General features: G+C 40.2%; 1 protein-coding gene across 2 annotated transcripts in view; it reads left to right on the top strand.

Moving 5' to 3' along the window:
- Nucleotides 1–15006, top strand: part of IL16 (interleukin 16) — a 115769-nt gene that overhangs the window by 54366 nt on the left and 46397 nt on the right. The gene's annotated exons all lie outside the window — the stretch shown is intronic.

The following is a 15006-nucleotide window of genomic DNA, read 5'->3' as shown; positions in this document are numbered from 1 at the left end:
TTTACTACTGAGTAGTAAGCATTGCATGGCAGGGGTGTGCAGTCATCCCTCGGTATCTGCAGGTTCTGCCTCCACGATCCCCAGCTAGTTGCACCAGCGAATGTGGAACCTGCAGATAGGGAGGGCAGACTGGACATAAGTGACTTGAGCATCTGCAGATTTGGTATCCTCGGGAGTCCTTGAACCAATCCTTCCCTAGAACAAATGTAACACAGTTTGTTTAACCATTCACCATCGAAGGACATCTTTGGTGTTTTCACTTTTGGGCAATTATGAATAGCGATGATGTTAACATTCCTGTATAGGTTTGGTGTGAACATAAATTTTCTGTTCGCTGGGATAAATGCCCAGGAGTGCAATTTTTGGGTTGTGCCATAGTTTTGTGTTTTAGTTTTAAAGAAACTGCTGAACAGTTTTCCAGCGTGGCTGTACCATTCTACATTCATGTAAACAAAGTATAAGTGATCCAGTTTCTCTGTATCCTCCTTAGTATTTGATGTCACTATTTTAAATTTTAGCCATTCTGATAGGTGTGTAGTGATATCTCATTGTGGTTTTAATTTGTGTTTCACTAATGGCTGATAATGTTAACTGTATTTTCATGTGCTTATTTACCATCTGTATATCCTCTTCAGTGAAATGCCTGCTCCTATCTTTTCCTCATTTTCATTTTTTGAATTTTATTTTATTTTTTTATACAGCAGATTCTTATTAGTTATCTATTTTACACATATTAGTGTATATATGTCAATCCCAATCTCCCAGTTCATCCCACCACCACCACCCCTTCCCCCTGCTTTCCCCCCTTGGTGTCCATACTTCTGTTCTCTACATCTGTCTCTACTCCTGCCTTGCAAACCAGTTCTTCTGTACCATTTTTCTAGATTCCACATATATGCATTAATATACGATATTTGTTTTACTCTTTCTGACTTAACTTCACTCTGTATGACAGTCTCTAGTTCCATCCATGTCTCCACAAATGACCCAGTTTCGTTCCTTTTTATGGCTGAGTAATATTCCATTGTATATATGTACCACATCTTCTTTATCCATTCATCTGTTGATGAACATTTAGGTTGCTTCCATGACCTGGCTATTGTATATAGTGCTGCAAGTGCATGTGTCTTTTTGAATTATGGTTTTCTCTGGGTATGCCCAGTAGTGGGATTGCTGGGTGGTATGGTAGTTCTATTTTTAGTTTTTTAAGGAACCTCCATACTGTTCTCCATAGTGGCTGCATCAATTTACATTCCCACCAGAGGTGGAGGAGTGTTCCCTTTTCTCCACACCCTCTCCAGCATTTTTTGTTTGTAGATTTTCTGATGATGCCCATTCTAACTGGTGCGAGGTGATGTCTCATTGTACTTTTGATTTGCATTTCTCCAATAATTAGTGATGTTGAGCAGCTTTTCATGTGCCTCTTGGCCATCTGTATGTCCTCCTTGAGAGAAATGTCTATTTAGATCTTCCACCCATTTTTTGATAGGGTAGTTTTTTTTTTTTAATATTGAGCTGCAGGAGCTGTTTATATATTTTGGAGATTGATCCTTTGTCCGTTGATTCATTTGCAAATATTTTCTCCCATTCTGAGGGTTGCCTTTTCATCTTGTTTATAGTTTCCTTTGCTGTGCAAAAGCTTTGAAGTTTCATTAGGTCCCATTTGTTTATTTTTGTTTTTATTTCCATTACTCTAGGAGGTGGGTCAAAAAAGATCTTGCTGTGATTTATGTCAAAGAGGGTTCTTCCTATGTTTTCCTCTAAGAGTTTTATAGTGTCCGGTCTTACATTTAGGTCTTTAATCCATTTTGAGTTTATTTTTGTATATGGTATGAGGGAGTGTTCTAATTTCATTCTTTCACATGTAGCTGTCCAGTTTTCCCAGCACCACTTATTGAAGAGACTGTCTTTTCTCCATTGTATATCCTTGCCTCCTTTGTCATAGATTAGTTGACCGTAGGTGCGTGGGTTAATCTCTGGGCCTTCTATCTTGCTGCATTTATCTATATTTCTGTTTTTGTGGCAGTACCATATTTTCTTGATTACTGTAGATTTGTAGTATAGTCTGAAGTCAGGGAGTCTGATTCCTCCAGCTCCTTTTTTTCCCCCTCAAGATTGCTTTGGCTCTTCAGGGTCTTTTGTGTCTCCATACAAATTTTAAGATTTTTTGTTTTAGTTCGATAAAATATGCCATTGGTAATTTGATAGGGATTGCATTGAATCTGTAGATTGCTTTGGGTAGTATAGTCATTTTCACAATATTGATTCTTCCAATCCAAGAACATGGTATATCTCTCCATCTGTTTGTGTCATCTTTGATTTCTTTCATCACTATCTTATAGTTTTCTGAATACAGGTCTTTTACCTCCTTAGGTAGGTTTATTCCTACGTATTTTATTCTTTTTATTGCACTGGTGAATGGGATTATTTCCTTAATTTCTCTTTCTTATCTTTCATTGTTAGTGTATAGGAATGCAAGAGATTTCTGTGCATTAATTTTGTATCCTGCAACTTTACTGAATTTATTGATTAGCTCTAGTAGTTTTCTGGTGGCATCTTTAGGATTCTCTATGTATAGTATCATGTCACCTGCAAACAGTGACAGTTTTACTTCTTCTTTTCCAATTTGTGTTTCCTTTTATTTCTTTTTCTTCTCCGATTTCCATGGCTAGGACTTCCAAAACTATGTTGAATAATAGTGGTGAGAGTGGACATCCTTGTCTCATTCCTGATCTTAGAGGAAATACTTTCAGCTTTTCACCATTGAGAATGATGTTTGCTGTGGGTTTGTCATATATGGTCTTTATTATGTTGAGGTAGGTTCCCTCTATGCCCACTTTCTAGAGAGTTTTTATCATCATGGGTGTTGAATTTTGTCAAAAGCTTTTTCTGCATCTAGTGAGATGATCATATGGTTTTGATTCTTCAGTTTATTAATAAGGTGTATCACATTGATTGTTTTGTGTATTGAAGAATCCTTGCATCCCTGGGATAAACCCCACTTGATCATGGTATATGATCCGTTTAATGTGTTGTTGGATTCTGTTTGCTAGTATTTTGTTGAAGAGTTTGCATCTATATTAATCAGTGATATTGCTTTGTAATTTTCTTTTTTTGTAGTCTCTCTGTCTTATTTTGGTATCAGGGTGATGATGGCCATGTAGAATGAGTTTGGGAGTGTTCCTTCCTCTGCAATTTTTTGGAAGAGTTGGAGAAGGATGGGTGTTAGCTCTTCTCTGAATGTTTGATAGAATTCACCTGTGAAGCCATCTGGTCCTTGACTTTTGTTTGTTGGAAGAATTTTAATCACAGTTTTAATTTCATTACTTGTGATTGGTCTGTTCATATTTTTTGTTTCTTCCTGGTTCAGCCTTGGAAGGTTATACTTTTCCAAGAATTTGTCCATTTCTTCCAGGTTGCCCATTTTATTGGCATAGAGTTGCTTGTAGCAGTCTCTTACAATGCTTTGCATTTCTGTGGTGTCCGTTGTAACTTCTCCTTTTTCATTTGTAATTTTATTGATTTGAGTCCTCTCCCTCTTTTTCTTGATGAGTCTGGCTAAAGGTTTATCAATTTTGTTTATCTTCTCAAAGAACCAGCTTTTAGTTTTATTGATCTTTGCTATTGTTTTCTTTCTTTCTGTTTCATTTATTTCTGCTCTGATCTTTATAATTTCTTTCCTTCTACTAACTTTGGGTTTTGTTTGTTCTTTTTTCTCTAGTTCCTTTAGGTGTAAGGTTAGATTGTTTATTTGAGATTGTTCTTGTTTCTTGAGGTAGGATTGTATTGCTATGAACTTCCCTCTTAGAACTGCTTTTGCTGCATCCCATAGGTTTTGGATGGTCGTGTTTTCCTTGTCATTTGTCTCAAGGTAGTTTTAAATTTCCTCTTTGATGATTTCTTCATTGATCTCTTGGTTATTTAGTAACATGTGGTTTAGCCTCCATGTGATTGTGTTTTTTGTGTTTTTTTCCCCTGTGATTTATTTCTAATTGCATAGCATTGTGGTCAGAAAGGATGCTTGATATGATTTCAATTTCCTTAAATTTACCAAGGCTTGATTTGTGACCCAGGATGTGATCTATCTTGGAGAATATTCAGTGTGCGCTTGAGAAGAAAGTGTAATCTGCTGCTTTCGAATGGAATGTCCTATAAATATCAATTAAATCTATCTGGTCTATTGTGTCATTTAAAGCTTGTGTTTCCTTATTAATTTTCTGTCTGGATGATCTGTCAGTTGGTATAAGTGATGTGGTAAAGTCCCACACTCTAATTGCGTTGTTGTTAATTTCCTCTTTTATAGCTGTTAGCATTTGCCTTATGTATTGAGGTTCTCCTATGTTGGGTGCATATATATTTGTAATTGTTATATCTTCTTCTTGGATTGATCCCTTGATCATTATGTAGTTTCCTTCCTTGTCTCTTTGTAACAGTATTTATTTTAAAGCTTATTTTATCTGACATGAGTATTGCTACTCCAGCTTTCTTTTGCTTTCCATTTGCATGGAATATCTTTTTCCATCCCCTCACTTTCAGTCTGTATGTCCCTAGGTCTGAAGTGGGTCTCTTGTAGATAGCATGTATATGGGTCTTGTTTTTGTATCTATTCAGTGAACCTGTGTCTTTTGGTTGGAGCATTTAATCCATTCACATTTAAGGTAATTATTGATTTGTATGTTCCTATTACCATTTTCTTAATAGTTTTGGATTTGTTTTTGTAGGTCCTTTTCTTCTCTTGTGTTTCCCACTCAGAGAAGTTCCTTTAGCATTTGTTGTAGAGCTGGTTTGGTGGTGCTGAATTTGCTTAGCTTTTGCTTGTCTGTAAAGCTTTTGAATTCTCTGTCGAATCTGAATGAGATCCTTGCTGGGCAGAGTAATCTTCGTTGTAGGTTCTTCCCTTTCATCGCTTTAAATATATTGTGCCACTTCCTTCTGGCTTGTAGAGTTTCTGCTGAGAAATCAGCTGTTAACCTTATGGGAGTTCCCTTGTATGTTATTTGTCGTTTTTCCCTTGTTGCTTTTAATAATTTTCTTTGTCTTTAATTTTTGTCAATTTGATTACTATGTGTCTCGGTGTGTTTCTCCTTGGATTTATCCTGCCTGGGACTCTCTGTGCTTCCTGGACTTGGGTGGCAATTTCCTTTCCCATGTTAGGGAAGTTTTCGAGTATAATCTCTTCAAATATTTTCTTGGGTACTTTCTCTTTCTCTTCTCCTTCTGGGACCCCTATAATGCGAATGTTGGTGCATTTAATGTTGTCCCAGAGGTCTCTTAGGCTGTCTTCATTTCTTTTCATTCTTTTTTCTTTATTCTGTTCCATGGCAGTGAATTCCACCATTCTGTCTTCCAGGTCACTTATCCATTCTTCTGCCTCAGTTATTCTGCTATTGATTCCTTCTAGTGTATTTTTCATTTCAGTTATTGTATTGTTCATCCCTGTTTGTTTGTTTTTTAATTTTTCTAGGTGTTTGTTCTTTAATTCTTCTAGGTCTTTGTTAAACATTTCTTGCATCTTCTCAATCTCTGCCTCCATTCTTTTACCGAGGTCCTGGATCATCTTCACTATCATTATTCTGAATTCTTTTTCTGGAAGGTGGCCTATCTCCACTTCATTTAGTTGTTTTTCTGGGCTTTTATCTTGTTCCTTCATCTGGTATATAGTCCTCGGACTTTTCATTTTGTCTATCTTTCTGTGAATGTGGTTTTCCTTCCACAGGCTGCAGAATTGTAGTTCTTGCTTCTGCTGTCTGCCTTCTGGTGGATGAGGCTATCTAAGAAACGTGTAAGCTTCCTGATGGGAGGGACTAGTGGTGGGTAGAGCTGGGTGTTGCTCTGGTGGGCAGAGCTCAGTAAAACTTTAATCTGCTTGTCTGCTGATGGGTGGGGCTGGGTTCCCCCCCCCCCCCCGTTGGTTGTTTGGCCTGAGGTGATCCAGCACTGGGGGCCACAGGCTCTTTGGTGGGGCTAGTAGCAGACTCCAGGAGGGCTTATGCCACGGAGCACTTCCCAGAACCTCTGCTACCAGTGTCCCTGTCCCTGCGGTGAGTCACAGCCACCCCCTGCCTCTGCAGGAGACCCTCCAACACCAGAAGATAAGTCCGGTTTAGTCTTCTATGGGGTCACTTCTCCTTCCCCCTGGGTCCTTATGTACACACTACTTTGTGTGTGCCCTCCCAGATTGGAGTCTCTGTTTCCCCCAGTCCTGTCGAAGTCCTGCAATCAAATCCCGTTAGCCTTCAAAGTCTGATTCTCTAGGAATTCCTCCTCCCCTTGCTGGACCCCCAAGTTGGGAAGCCTGAGGTGGGACTCAGAACCTTCACTCCAGTGGGTGGACTTCAGTCGTGTAAGTGTTCTCCAGTTTGTGAGTCACCCACCCAGCAGTTATGGGATTTGATTTTATTGTGATTGTGCCCCTCCTACCGTCTCACTGAGGCATCTCCTTTGTCTTTGGATGTGGGGTATCTCTTTTGGTGAGTTCCAGTGTCTTCTGTCAATGATTGTTCAGCAGTTAGTTGTGATTCAGGTGCTTTTGCATGAGGGAGTCCATCCTTGGCTGTTATTGGCAAAGAGAGCCCATGATTTTTTGAGGGGGCCGCTATTTTGCATGGAAACATCACTACAAAGGTAGTGACATCTAAACTGATTCTTGAAGAATGAAGGGGAGCCAGCGTGGGTAACTATACAGATAGGACAGGACACATAGGGTCTACCGATAGGGCGTGTAACTAACTGGGCGCAATGGAGGCTTGAGTCAGTTTCAGTATTTTTTTTTTTCTTAATTTTTAATGGAGTATAGTTGCTTTACAATGTTATGTTAGTTTCAGGTATACAGCAAAGTGAATCTGCTATACATATACATAAATCTGCTCTCTTTTTTTTTTCTTTTAGATTCTTTTCCCATGTAGGCCATTACAGAGTATTGAGTAGAGTTCCCTGTGCTATACAGCAGGTTATTATTAGTTATCTATTTTATATATAGTAGTGTGTATATGTCAGTTCCAATCTCCCAATTTATCCCTCCCCCTTCCCTTATCCCCTGATAACCATAAGTTTGTTTTCTACATCTGTGACTCTACTTCTGTTTTGTAAATAAGTTCATTTGTACCCTTTTTTTTAGATTCCACATATAAGCAATATCATATGATATTTGTCTTTCTGTGTCTGACTTAGTTCACTCAGTATGACAATCTCTAGGTCCATCCATGTTGCTGCAAATGGCATTATTTTGCTCTTTTTTATGGCTGAGTAATATTCCATTGTATATATGTACCACATCTTCTTTATCCATTCCTCTGCTGATGTATATTTAGGTTGCTTCCATGTCCTAGCTATTGTAAATAGTGCTGCAATGAATATTGGGGTGCACGTATCTTCTTGAATTATGGTTTTCTCTGGGTACATGCCCAGGAGTGGGATTGCTGGTTCATATGGTCGTTCTATTTTTAGTTTTTTAAGGAACCTCCATAGTGTTCTCCATAGTGGCTGTACCAATTTAACATTGCTACCAACAGTGTAGGAGGGTTCCCTTTTCTCCACACCCCATCTCCAGCACTTATTGTTTGTAGATTTTTGTTTTTGTTTTTGTTTTTTTGTTTTTTGCAGTATGCGGGCCTCTCACTGTTGTGTCTTCTCCCGTTGCGGAGCACAGGCTCCGGACGCGCAGGCTCAGCGGCCAAGGCTCACAGGCCTAGTTGCTCCGCGGCCTGTGGGATCTTCTCGGACCGGGGCACAAACCCGTGTCCCCTGCATCGGCAGGCGGACTCTCAACCACTGCGCCACCAGGGAAGCCCTGTTTGTAGATTTTTTGATGATAGCCATTCTGACTGGCGTGAGGTGATACCTCATTGTGGTTTTGATTTGCATTTCTCTAATAATTAGTGATGTTGAGCATCTTTTCATGTACGTTTTGGCCATCTGTATGTCTTCTTTGGAGAAATGTCTATTTAGATCTTCTTCCCGTTTTTTGATTGGGTTATTTTATTTATTTATTTTTTTGGTAGTGTTAGAGAAGGAAGGACCTTCAATGACATGCCAGGGAGTTTGGATTTGATCTTGAGTACGTCATAGATTTAATTAGGAAGTCTCCTGCATACCATCTGCGTTTTTGTGAAATCATGCTGTCAGCAGAGTGTAGAGGGGTTGAAGTGAGAAAAGACTGGGGGCAGGGAAATTCTTAATCTATGAATGAACAGATGAATATTCCATTTTAAGTGGTTTTATTAAGATATAACTCACACACCATACAATTCACTTATTTAAAGTATACTGTTGAGTGATTTTTAGTGTATTTACAGAGTGGTACAACCTTCACCACTATCTGATTTTAGAATGTTTTCATTACCCACAAAAGCCATGTAATACCCATTAGCAGTCATTCCTCATTACCCCCTCCCCACCACACTATTGCTCCATCCTTAATCGTCTACTAATCTACTTTCTGTATCTATAGGTTTGCCTATTCTGGACATCTACTACAAATGGAATCATACAGTGTATGGTCTTTTGTCACTGGCTTTTTTCGCTTGAGTAATGTTTTCAGGGGTCATTATGTTATATCGTATATTAGTACTTCATTCCTTTTTATTGCCAAATCATATTCCATTGTATAGATATACAATATTTTATTCACCTGTCCATCAGCAGATGGGCACTTGGGTTGTTTCTGCTTTGGGGCTATAATGTATAATGCTGCTTTGAACATTTGTGGACAAGTTTTTGTGTGGATGTATATTTTCATTTCTCTTGAGTATATACCTAAGAAAGGGATTGCTGGATCATCTGGTAACTGTATATTTAACTTTTAGAAGAACTGCCAAGCTGTTTCCAAAGCATCTGCATCATTTTTTATTTCTACCAGCAATGTATGAGGGTTCTATTTTTTCCAAATCCTCCATATATTAGTGGATGTTCAGTGGGTGTGATGACAGCCATCCTAGTTGGTGTAAAGTGGTATCTCATTGTGGTTTTGATTTGCATGTCCTTGACGGCTAATGATGTTGAAGCTGTTTTCATGTGTCTCTTGACTTCTTGTGTATCTTCTTTGGGAAGATATCTAATCAGATCCTTTGTCCATTTTAAAAATTGGATCATTTGTCTTTCTATAATTGAATTGTAAAAGTTCTTTATATATTCTTTTTTAAAAAATATTTTATTTATTTATTTGGTTACATTTTATTTATTTATTTGGTTGCGCCAGCTCCTTAGTTGTGGCATGTGAACTCTTAGTTGCGGCATGTGAACTCTTAGTTGCGGCATGCATGTGGGAACTAGTTCCCTGACCAGGGATCGAACCCGTGTCCCCTGAATTGGGAGCATGGAGTCTTAACCACTGAGCCACCAGGGAAGTCCCTCTTTCTGTATTCTTGATGCAAGTCCCTTATCAGATATATGAGTTGAAAATATTTTCTTCAATTCTGTGGGTTGTCTTTTCACTGTCTTGATGGCGTCCTTTAGAACACAAAAGGTTTTAATTTTGAAGAAGTCCATTTATCTGTATTTTCTTTGTCACTCGTGCTTTTGATGTCATATCTACCAAGTCTTTCTCTAACCCAAGTTCATGAATATTTAGTCCTATATTTTTTTTTCTAAGAGTTTTATAGTTGTAGCTCTTACTTGTAGGTCTATGATTTATTTTGAATTAATTTTTGTGTTTGGTGTGAGGAAGGGGTCCAACTTCATTCTTTGACATGTGGATATCCAGTTGTCCCAGACCATTTGTTAAAAATATTCTTAAAAATACTTTTCTTAGATGCCATAGGCCATTGTAATAACCTAATCTAAAAGGTATACTATGAACTAGAACATAGCCAGCAAGAATGGATGTGTTGGGGCATTTTGAGAAGGTAGAATTACAAGGACTTTGTGGCTGTGGTCATGTAGGGACCACGGGAGGAGAAGCAGGACTTTTGAAGGACTCCTAGGTTTCTGGTTTCCACCCTTCCTCTCCATATCAGGAGGTATGTGGCCTCAGCATCCCGCGTGACCAGGTGACCATCCCAGAACCCATCTGCTGGGGCCAGTTATTTAACCTTCTGACTTAAAGGTCAAGTCTGCTGCTGCATGATCAACCCAACCACAGGAAACAAGCCTTGATCAGGAGGGCAGTTGGATTCCATTTTATGGCTCCCTTAGCAGCTATAGCATCTCAGTTCAAAGAGAAAATGGAAAGGCTTGTATGTAAGAGGAATGCAGTCACCAAGCTCCAGAAGGATCGAGCTGTGTCAGCCACGTTAAGGGTCTGGATACAAAATGAACGCTTCTAACAGAGTAATAGAGCCTTGGAACCTTTGGGGAACAGTTCGGACTCCAGAATAATGTTGCTTGTAGAAAGCAATGCCCCAGAATTCTGCATCTTCATTCCAGGTTTATTCCTTGGTTACGTGCGGATCGTGGGTTTTTTCCATTGCTTGGGGTTGGCTGTTAAGTCCTAGCAGTTACGGGACTGGTCCTTGCTTTGGGAGGGCTCTCTGGACAGTCTACCTCATTCCCCACTCAGGCACCAGTGGGACCGATACATGCAGAGACTGCCACCCAGGTAATGATGGGGCACACCACCCACAGAACTGCTGCTCTGGGTTGCAGTCTCTGAGGAGAACAAGGGGAGATGTGTCTGGAAATGGCTTTGCCAGCCTCTGACCTCAGGGACAAATCCTTGGCCTCCAGAGCAGCCCCACCTTGGGAGCAAGAATAGAAGAGTTCTGTTCTGTGGGCTGCTGGGGGAGCTGTTCTGTGCAAATGTTCGTAGGGGCTCCTACAGAGACTCCTTTGTTGAGAAACCACTCCACCCAGGACATCCTTGCCAGACGGAGAGGGGCCAGGGAACCAAGGGAGGATGTTATGTCCTTGTGAATGATCTTCTGACATGTGGTCATTTCAGAGAGGACAGTAACCCTTTTGCTCTTTAAACATAATCATCAGTTACATTCAAAAGTATAGAGCCGAAAGTGGTTATAGAAGTTGTTTCGTCCACCCCTTCACCTTACAAAAGAGGATACCAAGATCAAACAATCAACTGACCAGTCCAGGGTCATAAGAGGCTTAATGCTGCTGGCCTCATGACCCTTTATCTGCTCATCCCACTGTGCATATCTCGTGGAGAAGCATTATGCTCAGGGTTTTATGATTAAAAAGAATGAATAGGGCTTCCCTGGTAGCGCAGTGGTTGAGAGTCCGCCTGCTGATGCAGGGGACACAGGTTCGTGCCCCGGTCCGGGAAGATCCCACATGCCGTGGTGCGGCTGGGCCCGTGAGCCATGGCCACTGAGCCTGCACGTCTGGAGCCTGTGCTCCGCAACGGGAGAGGCCACAGCAGTGAGAGGCCTGCGTACCACAAAAAAAAAAAGAATGAATAATACCTTGAGATGATCTCAGAGTCTGGAAGAGCACTGGATCCTTGTTGATGTCCAGGAAATAGAAGGTCCATAGAACTTGTGCATTGCCTCTATTTTTGGAGCTTTTAAGGGCCATATAGTTTTTTACATGTATGTCTGATAGAAAATTGCTACTTAGATCTCATCTTCTGTTTGTGGTAGTACATTTCCGTTCTTCCCTGTAGTAGCTGTCCAGTGAACAGATTCATACCACAGCCGTGTCAAAGTGAAGCACCTCCACTTTTCACAACTATCCAAGAGCTTGACGGTAGCCTGCTTAGATGCAACTCATTGAAACCATCAGCCAGTTCAGAGACTGGCTACATGGCAGAGGTTACATGTCTCATGTCTGTTGTGAAGACATGTGAATTGTGAAGTAGAAGGACTCGTCCATAAACTTTGTGCAGGCAGCAGAGGATCTATGGTCGGCATGTTCACAGTGAGATTACTGTTCCTGGAGCCATGGCCAGAAAAGGCTGAGCCGCTGAAATGTAGAGAACAGGGTGGCCGAGTGGTTGATCCGGCTGGTTCAATTTCTTTTGGATAAGGTCTAAAGTCTTTTTTTTTTTTTTTGCGGTACGCGGGCCTCTCACTGTTGTGGCCTCTCGCGTTGTGGAGCACAGGCTCCGGATGCGCAGGCTCAGCAGCCATGGCTCACGGGCCCAGCCACTCCGCGGCATGTGGGATCCTCCCGGACCGGGGCACGAACCCGTGTCCCCTGTATCGGCAGGCGGACTCTCAACCACTGCGCCACCAGGGAAGCCCTCTAAAGTCTTTTAAGATTCCCTGTTCTGAATGTGGCGTTAACCATTTCCAGGTAATCTGGACAAAAAAAAAAAAAAAAGACTCCACTTCTATGACTCTTCTGCCATCAATTGGCTTTATATGTCAAGCAATTTCTAAATCATCTTCTGGACAGGCAGCTTTCTAAAGAGGATTAAAAGAAAGAAATTTAACAATAAATATACTTTGTCGTAAGTCTTCTAATGTGACAATTGAAATAAATGTAAAATTAATCACTTGTTTCTGGTCTGAAGTAATACATGCTCATTATAGAATATATGAAAAATACAGAAAGTTGTAAAAGAGAAAATAAGTAGCTATAATCCCATCACCCAAACACAATCCTGCTAATTCATGAGAGCAGGACCTTGTCTTTCTCGAGTACCGCCATATCCTCATCCTCGGAATAGTGCCTCATACGTAGTAAATGCTTAGTAAAATATGGTGAATGAAAGAGTGTTACTATTTTGGTGTATTTATTTACAGTCCTTTTTCTAGGCCTGTTTTACATGATTGTAGTCAGACTCTATTCAGATCATAATATCTTTTTTTTCTAACTTACCGTGAGAATACAAGTATATCTATATCCCAAAAGCTCTTTACAAACATTATTTTAAAAGATACTTAGTATTCTGTGTTTTGTGTTTACCTCATTTACTTATTTATTTTCATCTTACTAGATATTTGGGGGGAAATACATTTCAATTGTACTTTGCAAATAAGGCTTCACTTCAAACAAGTAGACATACTGGCTGTTTTATCAGTGAATCCAAAAGAGATACTGAAATAACATGTTATTATTTACTTTCATAGTCTCACTGGAGAACATGAAGAGGTGGGAATAATGCCAGAGGGCAGTCTTGATATTAGAATTAGGACATGACCTCGAGAAACTATTGGAGCTAAGAAATATCTTTTGACTACCATGTCGTACGAAACAGCTAATTCAAAGAACCAGCCATTTTGCTAAGTCCTAGAAATATGGAGTCTCAAGAATTCAACTGAACTAAACCACCTTCCATATAATCCCTGTTCTCTCCTTTAAAACATTTCCTGGGCTACCCTGGTTAGAAAAGATAAGTTTGTTCAGGTTAATATAGCGCCATCTGCTGGTGAAAAGGAAAATGAATGTCTAGGAAGATGAGTTCTCTGATTTTAACATTGATGTGTACAAGAAATAAAAGGGAATTGATATGTGGTTTCTTGCAGGATCCCCTTGTGTCAGAACTGGATACAGTTTTAAAAAGAAAAAAAGGCTGTGAGTGGACTTCTGGCTCCAGACGGTTACAGAGTACACTTTATTAACTCCCCCACCTCTTAGAAATTTCTATCAAAAAACAAAAAAAAAAACAAAAAAAACCTACCAATAGGGAGAAAAGCATGTCAGAACAGGAAGCCACGGAAAGGGGCCAACCACATTCTGGAACCCATGAGAACTTTCTGCATGACATAGTGCAGGTGAGACTGGATTGAGGGAAGGGCTTGTTAGCCTGCCGTTGACCACACGGGAGGGAAAGGCCTGGGGAATGAGTGGGACAGGGGCCAGCAGACCCCTCAACCCCAGTACCTACCAGCTCACAATGCCGGGGGCTGGAGGGGAGGATGGGTTACTTGGTGCTTAGTGAGAGGCAGCGGTAGATCCTCCCTCCTTCCACTCTGGGGAATGTACCAGGTGCTGGAAGTCGGCAGGCACTTGGCACACGAAATTAACCGGCACTGCCAAGGCTGGCTTTGAACAAGACGGACCTGTCAGAAAAGGGTGGCAGGTACCCCTAGCAAACCTCTACGCTGAAACACTAAATCCCGGGTAGCATTTGAGCCAATTAGAGTTTCTAGATAGGATAACCAATACCCCTAAACTCTATACTCAGCAAATCATTCAAGTGTGACCACCACAGGAAGACATTCTCAGACATGCAAATATTCAGAGAGCTTTCCATCTGCACAACTTTCCTGAGAACACACACACACATACACACACTCTCTCTTTCTCTCCTAAGGATTATGGTGGTGAGGAATAAAACCAACGTAACTCAAGAATTAAGTCAAGATCATTATGGCTAATAAAGTTATGCAATAAAAAAAGATACAAAAAGTAGTTCTGGGAAGAGAAGTAAAATAATTAATACCATTATCCTGTTAACCTCTAGCCTTCTGTCCGTCTGTCCTCTGTTTCTAAAATACCAGGGTGAGGAGAGGGAAGTGCGTGAAAGTTGTTTCAGATTCTCATCTTACCTGAGGAAGGGTCATACGTTTTCTATTTCATCACTGACCCTGACAGAGAGATGAGTTCAAGTATGTGATTTAATACATACTGCTTATAGACTCAGTACAATGAGTTCCCAAATTATTAGTATAAAAAAGAAGCAGGGAAAATTGGATCAATATGGCAAGGTAGGAAAAGAATAACAGAATGATAACCAAATTTAACTTAAGAATATTGATTTTTCAAGTCCTAAATGAAATTTTCACGGAGAGAAATCAGCAGTATAAGAAAATTGTAATACACTCAAGAATGCAAGGATGGTTCAATATTAAGAAATCTCTTTATATAATATTCTTTGAATGACGGTTTCTGAGTGCCTATTATGTGCCAGAACGATGGAATTTACTTGATCGTCTTCTCTAACACATTCCTCCCAGCCTCCCATTCACGTCAGTCTCTAGTTCTTTTCTTGGTAGCACTTATTATTCTCTGTCATTATCTTTCACCTTTATCTGTTTGCTTGTTTGCTGTCGGCCTTCCGTCACGAAAATGCCTTTTCTCAGTGCCCTTCTCTGTCTGGCTCACAGCTAAATCCCTAATGCCTAACAAAGAACCTGACATGTAACAGCTGACATAATCATTCAACAT

This window comes from Leucopleurus acutus, assembly GCF_964270905.1.
Source record: "Leucopleurus acutus genome assembly, chromosome: 1".
Lineage (NCBI taxonomy): Eukaryota > Metazoa > Chordata > Mammalia > Artiodactyla > Delphinidae > Leucopleurus > Leucopleurus acutus.
Note: the sequence above shows the minus strand (reverse complement) of the source record. Positions and strands in the feature narration are given on the sequence as shown.